The sequence below is a fragment of the Marmota monax genome, unplaced genomic scaffold, assembly GCF_021218885.2.
Source record: "Marmota monax isolate L192 unplaced genomic scaffold, Marmota_monax_Labrador192_F-V1.1 WCK01_AAM20220418_F8-fsc00099, whole genome shotgun sequence".
Taxonomy (NCBI): Eukaryota; Metazoa; Chordata; class Mammalia; order Rodentia; family Sciuridae; genus Marmota; species Marmota monax.
The window spans coordinates 4690422-4703214 of record NW_026692126.1 but is presented as its reverse complement, the minus strand read 5'-3'; the positions used below and the strand labels follow the sequence as shown (position 1 = coordinate 4703214).

Here is a 12793-nt window from a genome sequence, read left to right as displayed (position 1 = left end):
AATGAAGCCACATCCCTCTCCCTCTTCTGACCAGAATGATTTCTCCATTAGTTAGATTTGGGTGTAATTAGAATGAATCACTGCGAGACGTGGCTCCTGTCTGTTCTAGACCGCCACTCTTGATTCACCTAGATTTTTGGCCATTCATCAAGCACACATCTGGTAGGTAATGAGGAATGAACCGAGTGGAAAGGGGAGGTCAGCGAGAAGTGAACGGGCCTCTACAGGAATGATTATAGAGTCACTGACACGCAAATAAATGGCACGTGTCTCAATACACAACTCTTGGGAAGTGTAAATCTCAGATTTGACATACCCTTTGGCAAGAGATAGACTTTATGAATCTTTTTCACATCACTATAGCAGTTTTATACAAGGATACCCTGTCCTGACATAATTCTCCACCTCAAACGCTTTTCTTAGCTATATTCTTTCACTGTAATTTTTGGCCTTTTAATACAATAATCATTAGACCACAGTGCTTTTGAACTATGTGGGGGTTTTTTTCCCTCCCCTGGATTACTTTCTTTCTAATCTTGTGATTCCTTTAACAATACTATCATTTATTATATGCTTCTAGGCACTGTGTTAGTGATTTACATAATAACCTCATTTAATCCTCAGTAACTCTATGAGATCATTATTGTCTCCACTTCAGAGATGAGAAGGCTGAGATAAACTGAGTTCAAGTGATTCGTGCAAAGTCACCCAAATGTTAATTGGTAGAAATCAGACTTGAAACTTGAAATATGTCTCTGAGCTTATGTGTTGAATCACTATAGCAGATTGTTTCCTTGTCATTGAATAATTAGTTCATTTAACTAACAACTATCCACCCACCAACTCTGTGCCTTTTTGCTCAATGCTAAGAATACAAAGGGACTGGGGATATGGCCCAGTGGTAGATCATTTGCCTAGCATGAAGAAGGCCCTGGATTCCCGGTACTGTCCAAACCTCTCCTCTCACCACCCAGAAAGGGGCGGGGGTGAATCTCTCATTGTCCAAACCTTAAGTAAATGACAGAATAATAGCATTTTCCTAAATAGTTTTATTGCAAGACCATAACTGTAATAAAATAGCCAACATTTGTGGCTTGCTATGTGCCATACACTGTTTGAAATACTTTACCTATCTTATTTAATATAAACTCAGGAAGGTAAGTACTATTGTTATCCACAGTATATAGATAAGGAAAGCAAAACACAAAACTTTAGAGTTGCTTGGTCAAAGACAGCCAACCAGAGTGGCATGCAATTCAGGATATAAAGTAAAGCAGAAAGGGCCACAAAATGTGCCGATAACAGCCTGGGTTTCATAGAGGAAAATGTGAGCCTTCAATAAAGGAAATCAGGGAAGACTTTATGTAGAGATGGCAGACCTTGAATTCTACAAAGACCTTGAATTCCACAAAGAGTTCACAGAATGAGCTAAGATATTAATGTAGGAAAATGCAGGGTAAATACTGAAAATAGTAAATAGTTCAGAGACAACCATCACTGCTCTGACAGCGTGATTAATAAAAAGCCTTACTATGTAGATTTCCAGACTCACAGTAACCTTAAATTATTGCTGTTAAATGTTTGATTGTTGCTATCAATCCTTGAATTGTTACAGAATGTTCTACAGGATTTAACTTGTAGCTCATCTATAAAAACAGAAGTGAACATGCTTTTAGAAAACTATTAAGCATATGTTTTCACATCAGACCTTGATTCTGGTATGTATTATGGTGACGTGGCAGTCCAGCATCTTTTGTCATCATCTTTGTCACTAGTATGATATCAGGACAGATTTTTGTCACCTCCATTTTTTTCTCATGCACTGTGTCAGTTGAGTCAAAATGGGATGTTTGCAGAAGGGCTTGTTTTCATAGAAACCACAACAATGTAGAGTAATCTCTGGGGATGGTTCAGGAACCTGGGACTCTCAGTAATGAAGACATTCCTCCCTCCTTGGCACACAGGATTGAGCAAATATAAAGAACCTAGAAAGTGAGAGAGCCAAGTAAAGGCAGCCTTCGAAGGCAGCAGTGACCTTCAAACAGGGAAACAGACAGTTTGAGGAAACCTTGAAAGCAATTAAGGGAATAAGAGAAAACCATGCCCCCTGCCCCCTGCCCTTTAGATCTGGGTGTCAGGAACCTGGACTTCCCAGTGGTCTAAGCTTACCAGAAGCCAAAGCACATGAACACCATGTTTGGTGTGTAAGTCAACAAGTAGAGAAGCGTAGTGGGGGCCCCTCGAGGGAAAAAAGGAAGGTCTCTAGTACATATGCTTAAAAATATCATTTCTCTTATGTAACCACTGTCAATAGTTCAGGAATAAATGGCTTACATATTACCACTACAATATGATTCATGGAGAATCTTTTAGGTTTTAGGACCACTTGAACTTATTAAATACCTTAGACAGTGATATTTTTATAGTTTTAAAGCATATATACACCCCCAATACTAGAATATCAGGTAATTATGTTGTTATTTCTGATTCAGATAGTAGAATTCCAAGAAAAATCCTTTACTATTTATTTTAATGGTGGGGGTTGAAATAGGTATAGGGTTTTACATTGAAATTTCCATTTAGGTCAGTGGCTTATGAGCTTGGTTACATATTGAAATTACCTGGAAAACTGAAAAGTATTGTTGCCTGAAGCCCAACCCCAGAGATTCTGTTCTATTTGGTCTGAATCGCACTGTGGGTAACAGAAGTTCTGGATATTCCCCTACAGAGCCCAAAGAGCAATCAAGAACAAAAGTTCATGTAATGATGATTTTCAGGTGGTGTCCTTTTATCAGACTCTACAGTATGATCTTATTTCTCTAACTTGATGTAACCGTCCTCTTCAAAAATCAAAGACAATTAATAATATAGTGGAACCAACAATTTAGTTACCAGTGATCACACAACTGAATCACCAAATAAGCTGAAACATGGACCGTCCCTTTATTTTCACTTCATGTCGACATCACCTGAATCAAACAACCGAATTTTATATGCATCGTCTACACTTTATCTTAACATTGCTAAGGATGAAAGATATGTGTGTTTATGTAATATGAGCATGATAGATGTGTATATGAACATATATAAAATAATAAAATATTACTGTAAATATTAAACTTCATTTTATAATTTTGTCCTTTAGAAAACTCAGCTGCAAGGGCTGGGGTGTGGCTCAGTGGTAGAGCACTCGCCTAGCACGTGGGAGGTCCTGGGTTCGATCTTCAGCACCAGATAAAAATAGATAAATAAAATAAAGTTTAAAAAAAAAAAAAGAAAACTCAGCTGCAAGCAGATGCCACAAAAGGTTTCACTACCTACAGTGTCATTTCTCCTGCACTATACAACACAGTCTCATCTAGCATCTAACTTCATGGCTAGATGAAGTTCCATGTAAGAGAGAAAGCTGCACAGCGTATGAGTGAGGAGCTGGACTCAGAGACTGGACAGTCTAGGTCTCGGTGGGAGTCCCTCACTTTATAGCTGTATAAATTTTATCAAGTCACTTTTCTTTGTCTGTAAAACCAAACTAGTAATGTCCACCTCAAAGGGTAATAAAGAGGATCACCTGAGTTACTATATAATGCAAGCACTTTGAACAGTGCCTAGCCCGTAGAAAAAAGTTCCATATGTTTGCTGTTTTCATGAACCACATAACTTGTGGAGAATCCTGAGCTGTGAAAAGATCTTTTTCTCAGTTAACATGCAAAGGTCATTCATACAGCTAATTCTTGGCTTTAGAAAGTATATGAAAAAAATCAATAAATATGCAATTAAAAAGAAAAGGAATTAGAGTTTTCATATTTACATTGCCATCTCTCTTAGGAGCCTTCTTGATAGATACTCATTGATACTGCAATCGATAAAAGGAAGGATTTGAAGAGCATACCTCCCAAGGAACAGGAGCAAGTGGGGGGGAAAGTTCACTTCCAAGTTCTCCAAGATAGAAAATAAAGTTTATTTCTAATCAAACACTTAGTTGAACGAGGTCGGTTTAAAATTGCCTTTGTAATAACAAGTTGAAGGTTTTCTCTTTGACAGGGGACAAGTTCCAACTCCATCTGCATTCATGTGGCTTGTATTGTTCTAACCTAATGAGATAGAGAATATCTCCTAAACATTGACACATTAGAGGCATGCTTCACTCAGCATGAAGGTTTGAGGCATCAAGGATACCTTGAGCATCCTCGGAGTCCAACAACTTGTCAGACAAATTAGCACCTTCTCAACCAAGGGTAAAATTGAGTTTCACATTTCTCCCTGGTGGGGGAAGAAGAACGGAGGAGAAAATCACTCTAGTTTAATACTTCCTTTGTTAAGACAAATACAGAGAGCCTTATCATCTCTGAACAGCTCTCCCTGACCTCCTGATTTTTAATTCATTGGTTTTAAATGATCCTTGACAGTCAAGATCCTTTTGTCAACTTCTATGTGCTTACCACAGAAGACAGACACTCTGGTTTTATTAGACAAGCCTATTTCTTTCTTACTCTCTCTCTCTCTTTCTCTCTTTATTTTTAACAAGCTAGTCTCAAAGAAAAATTAATATTTCACTAATAGATGAATGAAAATAGATAATAAGCTATAAACCAGATAAAACCTTACAATGTTATATGTGGTCAATTATTTTTATTTGATAAGCATTTTAAAAATTCAATTGAGTCCAGGTTGTAAGTTAACCACTTCAGAAGGTAAGAGAATCATGCTCTAAAATTCTTCGTTTTAAAATTCTTTGAGGGAAGCTTGAGAAAAATTACTATCTGTGATTCTACATAAAATTGATCATGTTCATTCTTTCTTCTGCCTACAAATAAATTTTCATCTTTTAAGTTGAAATGAAATACACAAAAAAAGTTTGAAAATTTTGTTATTTTTACGATAAAATCCATACTTTTTTTTTCTAGAATTTAATCTTATAGAATCTCCAAAGTCATGAAAAAACTTCATAAATGCACCCTGACCTGGGGGGGGGGGAACTCTGACTAATTAACCCTAACCATTCAGTACAGTATGGACATTAAAAATAAATAATTTTAAAAATTAAAAAAAAACAAACTTTTTTTTGGCTAGGAAGTACATATCCAGGGGTCTGTCTCTAACAAACTGACTAACTAGCCTGCTGGCTCCAGGGATAGAAGGGTGAGTTGTCATTGACAGGCAGTCTCAGTTCTTAGGAAAACAGCTTTTTCAGAAAATAGGAAGCTAGAGTCGCACAGTAACCCTCCCCGAGTCACATTATAACCTCGACTCCCAAAACAATGTCTTTTCAATTGTCAGCAATCTTTCTGGAATTGGCAGGCATCGCCAGGCAGTACATGGGCATCTGCAGGGGCTGTTCCACTTTGGCAGAGAAGACAACCAGGATCAGAGCACCGGGTCGTGCCATCGTTCTGCCGAGGAAGACTCCTTAGCGGGGAAACAGGTGGAGGGCCGCTTGGTTCCCAGCAGCCTTTGGGCTCTCCATGGGCCAATTTAAGGACCCCCACATAGCCTCTTCTGCACCATGACAGCTACTCCATTGCCCAGGATGTAGCTCTGGCTCTGCTAATTTGCCATTTTCCTGTTCTCCTGCTTAGGTCCTTTATTGGTTCACTCTATAAACCCACTCAAGTATTATTCAGAAAATAAAATATTAGGAGCAATCACCAGTGACATTTAATTCATCACATAGATACCAGAAATGACTTACTTTATTAGACTCTTAAAAACTAATTCATGGAGCAAAATGATTGTAATGTTGTTGTACCTTGTAATTCTGATAAAACCAACATTGACTAGATACCTACTTTGTGCCAGGAACTATGCTAAGGGTTTTTATTTCGAATAGTTTACTTCATTTCCACAATACCATTGTGAATCAATCTTATTGTTATCCGGAAAGGGAAACCAAGGTCTGGTGAAGTTCAGTAATACATCAAAAGTCAGGCTCATAGCAAGTTAGTGAGCTGGGATTTTTTTCCTCCAAGGTCTTCTGACCATGTTTCCAAAGCTTCTCCACAGTGTCATACTAATAAAGCAGGTGAAACAGAGGAGGGCATATTAATTATGGAATATGGTAGCCCTGTGTCCAACTCACATTTTGAAACTCATTAGCCATGGGACCACAAGTGAGGGATTTAACCTCTATGCTTCTATGTCCTCTTTATAAAACAGGGGAAATTAATCTGTATTGAGGGGTTGATATGAGGATTATTTGACTCTTAATTTTATGTCAAAGCAACTAATAAATGCAAAATATGTGACACTTAAACACCCTCACACCTAAAAAGTGAATTAGCAACTCACATATGTTCAATGGATATTTGTGAAATAAATCAAAATGAAATTTCCTGGCATACAGGGAGAGTTCTGTAAATGACAACTATTGTTATTTGTAAGCGACTGAAAAAAATTGTTTTGATGTCTTGTTTGCAAAATTACCATCTCTTAATACAAAAGAGTTTAAAGAGTTTAAAATAAGCTCTTCCCTGGCAAAAAGTCTTAAAGAAAAATCTCATTCTTAGCACTCACCAAAAGGTGGAAGGAGAGAAGAATGTTTCCAGATTGACTGTAACAGGGTGATAGGTGAGCTATTTTGTTAGTAACATGGTTATTCCAGATAGCATTTTGAATGGTGCTAACTTACAAAAGAAGATTTATAGCAAAAAACAAAAATAATTTCTAGATACTTGCAAAGCATGTGGGACAATAGCTTAAGCAATCAAAATCATTTAACAGAATTTTTTTGCCCATATTTTGTCTCATATTTTGCATTTACTAGCTGCACTGACATAAAATTAAGAGTCAAATAACCCTTACATCAACCCCTCAATTCAGATGAATTTTCCCTGTTTTATAAAGAGGACATAGAAGTATAGAGATTAAATCCTTCACTAAATCATTTAACAGAAAAGTAGTGGAGTAAACACTGATAAACACACTCATTCATTCAATCTTTGACTCATCAACATTACTAATTCATCTAAACCAGTCTGACTTTACCAGACACTGTTAAAACTTGAGAACACACATGAAAAGCTCAGCTCCCCCACCCTCTTTTTTAAAATTATCCATAATACAGCCAGTAAGGCAAGGGCCCATCACAACTTAGCTGGCCTGAAAGATATGGGAAAGGGATCCCAGAAAAAAATAATGTCCATAGTGAATTTTGAAAAATAAGTAACTTTTCAGGTTTTTGAAGGAAACAAACTGCAGGTCTGCATGCTAGCAAAAAAAAAATTATGGGAGAAGCTGGCCTATGCATGCAACTACAAATAAATCCATAGACTGAAAACTAACACTGGAGAATATTTTGGACAGAAATGTGCTTAACCAGTTTAACAAAGTCTACACACAAACAGGATGCTTGACAAGGGTTATTGTACATAATTCAGATTAAATTTGTAGCACTTCCCCTAAGGCATAGTGAGCAATAATAAGTAACTAAAATATTTGGCTCCTTTCTTTTCTTCATCTCCATTATTCCATCAGCCACCAAGTGGCAGTAATATTCCTTGAATTTGTCCTTTTTCTCCTTAGTCACTTTTTTCTCTTCTAAGCTATCATTTCTTGCCTGAATTATTTTTATAGTTGTCCCCTAACCAGTTTTCATTCCTCAATCCACTCAGATTCACATTGATATTACCACCAGGTTCATTTTCAAAATCATCACTCTTTTCAGGTTGTTGGGAAAAACAACCCAAACAATACGTTCAATTTCCCATCAAAGGGTGGCATCATGCTTCAGTTCAGCTTTCTAAAATTGCAGTTTCTCCATGGTGGTGGCACTGCCCTATCTGATCTTAAGCCTTAGTCTCCAGATTTTTGCTGCCGCTGTTTATCTTTTCAATCTTGACTTAATCACATCTCATCCAAGTGCCACAACCCCTATTCCAATACTGCCCACTCTTTATGTGTCAGGTCAAGTTCACCATCGCACATCGGTCTCATACTCCCATACCACTCTGTGATGATTAATCTTATATATCAACTTGACTGGACTATAGGGTGCCTACACATTTATTGGAACATCATTCTGGGTTGTATGAGGTGTTTCTGGATCAGATTAACATTAGAAGTGGTAAACTGGGTAAAAGAGATCACCCTCCCTAATGTGGGTGGGTTTTCTCAAATCATTTGAAGGTTCACATGGAACTAAAAAGGTGAATGAGAAGAAATTCTTCCTGCCTGTTTGAGCTGGGACCTTGAACTTCTCTGGCCCTCACACTTGGACTGGAACATTGGTTGTTCTTAAACCTCATGTGTGCTAACTCTCTTCTTTTCCAGCTTGCAATTGCAAATCTTGAGAATTAGCCTTCATAATCCCGTGAGCTAGCTAATTCCTTATAATAAATTTAAGGATATAATATACAGATGCTCAACTTATAATGTTTTGTCCTGTCAAACCCATCATAAATGGAAAATACTGTAGATGAAAACACTTTTTTTAAAAAAAAATATTTATTCCAATGTGTTATACATGACAGCAGAATGAATTTCAATTAAAATTGGAATAATACAGAGAAGATTAGCATGCTCCTTGAGCAAGGATGAAAATGCTTTTAATACACCTAACCTACTGAACATCATAACTGAGCAACACAGTGCTCTGCAGAGTTATCAGTTGTTTCCCCTAGAGATCACGTGCCTGGCTATGGGTGAGGCTCACTGCCGCTTCCCAGCACCACAAGAGAATGTTGTAGAGCATATTGCAAGATCAGAAAAAGATCAAAAATCAAAATTGTAAGCACAGTTTCTACTGAATGCATATTACCTTCACACCATCATAAAGTCCAAAAATCATAACTTAAATCCTAGTAAAATTATGTCAGTTCAAAATATGTGCTACTTATTTAATATAAGCATAAGTTCTTTTGTGAATAGGCCATTCTTGTATTTCTTAGTATAGCAAGAGTCAAATATTATTCACACAATTTACAACCCCCCTAAAATTACAATTGCATCATCTTAGGGTGATAATTTTAACCATTGATATTTTAATTATTTTCAAGCAAGAAGCTTTTTAAAGGATAACCCTTCTTTAAAGGGATAATCCAAAGGATAATTTTGAATAAAATTGAGAGTCAGTAATAGTATTGGAACTCATGTCAAGACAGTTTAAAAATAGGAGGCAGTTCTAACTTGGCTTCTGACCCAGTTGACCAGGGAAAGAGCTAGCCTAGCAAAATATTTCTAAGACCATAATAACACTTCCCGCTTAAAATGGGTGAGAAGTAAATGTGCCTGGGAAAATTCTGACCTTTTTCTTTATATTCTACCAAAAATAAATACATCAAAACAATGATTTGAATTCACAATCAAATACCAGACTTGGACATTTTTTGCTGAGCTAGTCTTGTAATTATGACATCATATAATCAAACTTCCTAATTCATTTTAAGAAGGTAGGTGGTAAAGCAAATTTTAAAAGTCATTATCCAACAACTAAAGAGATGCCAACCTGAACTGAATCCTGGACCTGAAAAAGGACACTCGGGAGAACAACAGCAAATTTAAGTAAGAACTGAGAATGAATGAGTTAAATCAAAGTAAATTTCTTGATTAGATCATTGTATAGACTTTGGTAAAATACTGACATTTGGAAAATCTGGGTGAAGGGTACATGGAAATTTTTCGTATCATTTTTAGAACATTCTTATAAGACTAAAATTATCTTAATATAAAAAGTTCAAAAATGTTATTTAAATAAATCACAAAGCTACAAGTATTTTTAGTAATCACATTGGATACTTCATAACTTGGACCACTTTCTCCAGAATGGCTCACCTCAGTTGAGCTAACCACAGTGAAATACTTTCATTATTTTTTTTTTCCTTAATTCACTGCTTCCCCCTTGCTGAGTCTGAAGTGTTTGAGTTAAGTGAATTTCCAATCTCATGAAGGGAAGGGGAACCTGCTTAAACTGGGGAAGCTGTCATGCTCTGAGTGGCTGCACATCTGGGAAACAAAGGCTGGTCCCTTTCTAATGTGTGATGCCCTAAACATTTGCAAATAAGAAAATATCATTGTAAAAATTTGGGGGGGAGGGCTGGGGATGTGGCTCAAGCGGTAGAGCGCTCACCTGGCATGCGTGCAGCCCGGGTTCGATCCTCAGCACCACATACAAACAAAGATGTTGTATCCGCCAAAAACTAAAAAATAAATATTAAAAAAAAAATTTGGGGGGGGGGGATGTAGCGGGGAGATGTTGTTACCGGGGATTGATCTCAGGGGCACTCTGCCACTGAGCCACATCCACAGCCCTATTTTGTACTTTATTTAGAGACGGGGTCTCACTGAGTTGCTTAGCACCTTGCTTTTGCTGAGGCTGGCTTTGAACTCAAGATCTTCCTGCCTCAGCCTCCCGAGCCATCAGGATTATAGGCATGTGCCACTGCACCTGGCCTGAAAATTCCTGAGGAATTTCAAAGTGGTATTTTTAAGTAAGTACTAGTACTTTTAGCCCTACCATTTCTCACTAGAAAACGCATATCAAAAACCAAGATGTTCATCTTCTCTTGGTTTCAGATAACACAATCATAATCCCTAAGTATCATGTCATTCTGTCAACGACGTTCAGTAAACCAATAATCAGCTACCATTTTTGAATATCATTTTGCCACATAAGAAGTTTTACATATATTTTTGTATATTCTAATGGGAAATAAGTCAATGGTGGCTTGAGAGAAATCCTTGAGTCTACTTCCCCTGAACTTGTTTTCGAAGTCAGCAGTATTGCTGCACAGTTGGTCACCTTTAAATCTTATAAGCCACCATGTGATCAGATCAGCCAGCAACTCTTCAGTAGCATCACATCTTATAAAGAACAAAATGAGATTCACTAACTAGATGAAGAAATCTATAGATTTCTTCTATGGACGTCCATACCTATGCTATTTTGATGACCAATACTGCAAATTTCTATCCTGCAGCATTGAACATAGGAAAATAAAACATCAACGGGTCTTCTACATGAAACTTTAGTGAAGGGAAATGAATATTACAGTTGTCCATCGTATCATGATTCAACCGTGGTGACTAGAGCTGAGAAAGACTATGTTTTGAGAAAGGAAAGTAAAAAAGGCAAAGGTGCATTTTGAAAGAATGCAAAAAAGCTAAGACTATCATGGAGTACTTCATTGCTCTCACCTAGGTGTGGAAGTTTAGTAAAGGCAAGAGCTGTAAACCTTTTGCACATAGCTTTATTCATCTGTACTCAGATGAAGATAATTAGGACAATTTCAATAAAATCATAAATAGGGTTTTGTCTTAAGAGACTCTTTCTTAACCTTTTCTGTTCCAGTCTTCCCAGAGTGGCACCTTCTACCCTCCCCTTCAGCGAACTGTGTTTTTCTGTTCTCAGAGAGTTCCCCCCTCTCAAAACCAGGGAGTATCTGATACCTGTATTTACTTTCCTGCCCATGTCTTTTTTTTTTTTTGAATTTTTTAATATTTATTTTTTAGTTATCGGCAGATACAACATCTTTTGTTTTGTATGTGGTGCTGAGGATCGAACCCGGGCCGCACGCATGCCAGGTGAGCGCGCTACCACTTGAGCCACATCCCCAGCCCATGCCCATGTCTTTTTATACTAAAATGTTAGATGTGAGCTCTCCCAGTGTGCAAAGACAATTAGTTCTGTGGAATAAAAAGTTCTGCTTTCTTTTAAAATAATTTTATTTTAGATATTTAGAGAAAGCAAACAGCCTGCTGAGAAACAAGACAAACTTTTCCTGACTCCAAAAAGGAAAACGTACTTAAGGAAACCTGAGAAACTGCACCATAAAATGATCAGATCAGCCTTTCCGGGCACAAACCTTAACCCCTCCATTCCCCGCAACACACACTATTTTTTTTTTGCTCCAATTAATTTTCTCATGTTAACCCAGCACTCCTGAAGCTCCACCTGCCCTGGGTCATCCTTCCCTTGTTTCCAAGTGTCCATGTTGACCTCCTACCTTCACATTCAGAGGTTATCACACAACTTTTCCTCTGTTTCAAATGTTCTAAGATCCTGAAAAATCCATAGATTAAGATGGGGAGAAAGATAGGGGGACACTAAGTTGTGCTCAAAAGCTTCTTATTTGAGAAGCTTTTTTAATATTTATTTTTTAGTTTTAGGTGGACGCAATATCTTTATTTTATTTTTATGTGGTGCTAAGAATCGAACCCAGTGCCTCACGCAAACTAGGCAAGCACGCTACCACTTGAACCACATCCCCAATCCCTTGAGAAGCTTTTTATTTTACAGACCCAGGAGGTCTGTAAGATGGAGACAGGCAAGTTCACACCTTAAACTATGCAAAGGTTCTTGAGGTCAAAGTAGCCCCTGTTGTGAAAGAGTAATATAAAACTTTTATTTAAAAAAAATGTATATGCATATCCTTGAATGATAATAACGCTAGAAGGGAGGGTGAAACAAAACAGGTTATTTTGAGAACTTTGTTGATTAGGAAGAGGAAGCTATGCAATGTAAATATAATTATGTGGAATTTTCATAATCTAAGTATTCAATTAGATTATTCAATTAGAAATGGAGAAGTTCTAAGATGGAGGAGTAGAGAAGGTTACTTCCAAACTGCTCCATGGCACAGGACCAGGAAAGAGGACAAACAGCTTCTCTTTGAGATCAGTAAAAAAAGGAAAGAAATTCTACTAGGATTTAATACTGGACTCTACTAACTCTCAGAATGTCCTAGGGACTCAGAAGTTTGGATAAAATAAAATTTTAAAAATAAAAGAAAGAAAAAACCCACCATCAGCACCATTGGCTGCTGATGTGGACCCACCACAGGCAGGTCGGATGGAGAGAGAG

At 37.3% G+C, this 12793-nt stretch overlaps 1 non-coding gene across 1 annotated transcript; it reads left to right on the top strand.

Annotated features, from left to right (window-relative positions):
• Positions 1 to 8454: 8454 nt before the first annotated feature.
• On the top strand, positions 8455 to 8562 carry LOC124107210 (U6 spliceosomal RNA). The gene has a single exon (XR_006856331.1). It is a non-coding gene; the product is annotated as a U6 spliceosomal RNA (small nuclear RNA).
• The last annotated feature ends 4231 nt before the right edge of the window (positions 8563 to 12793 follow it).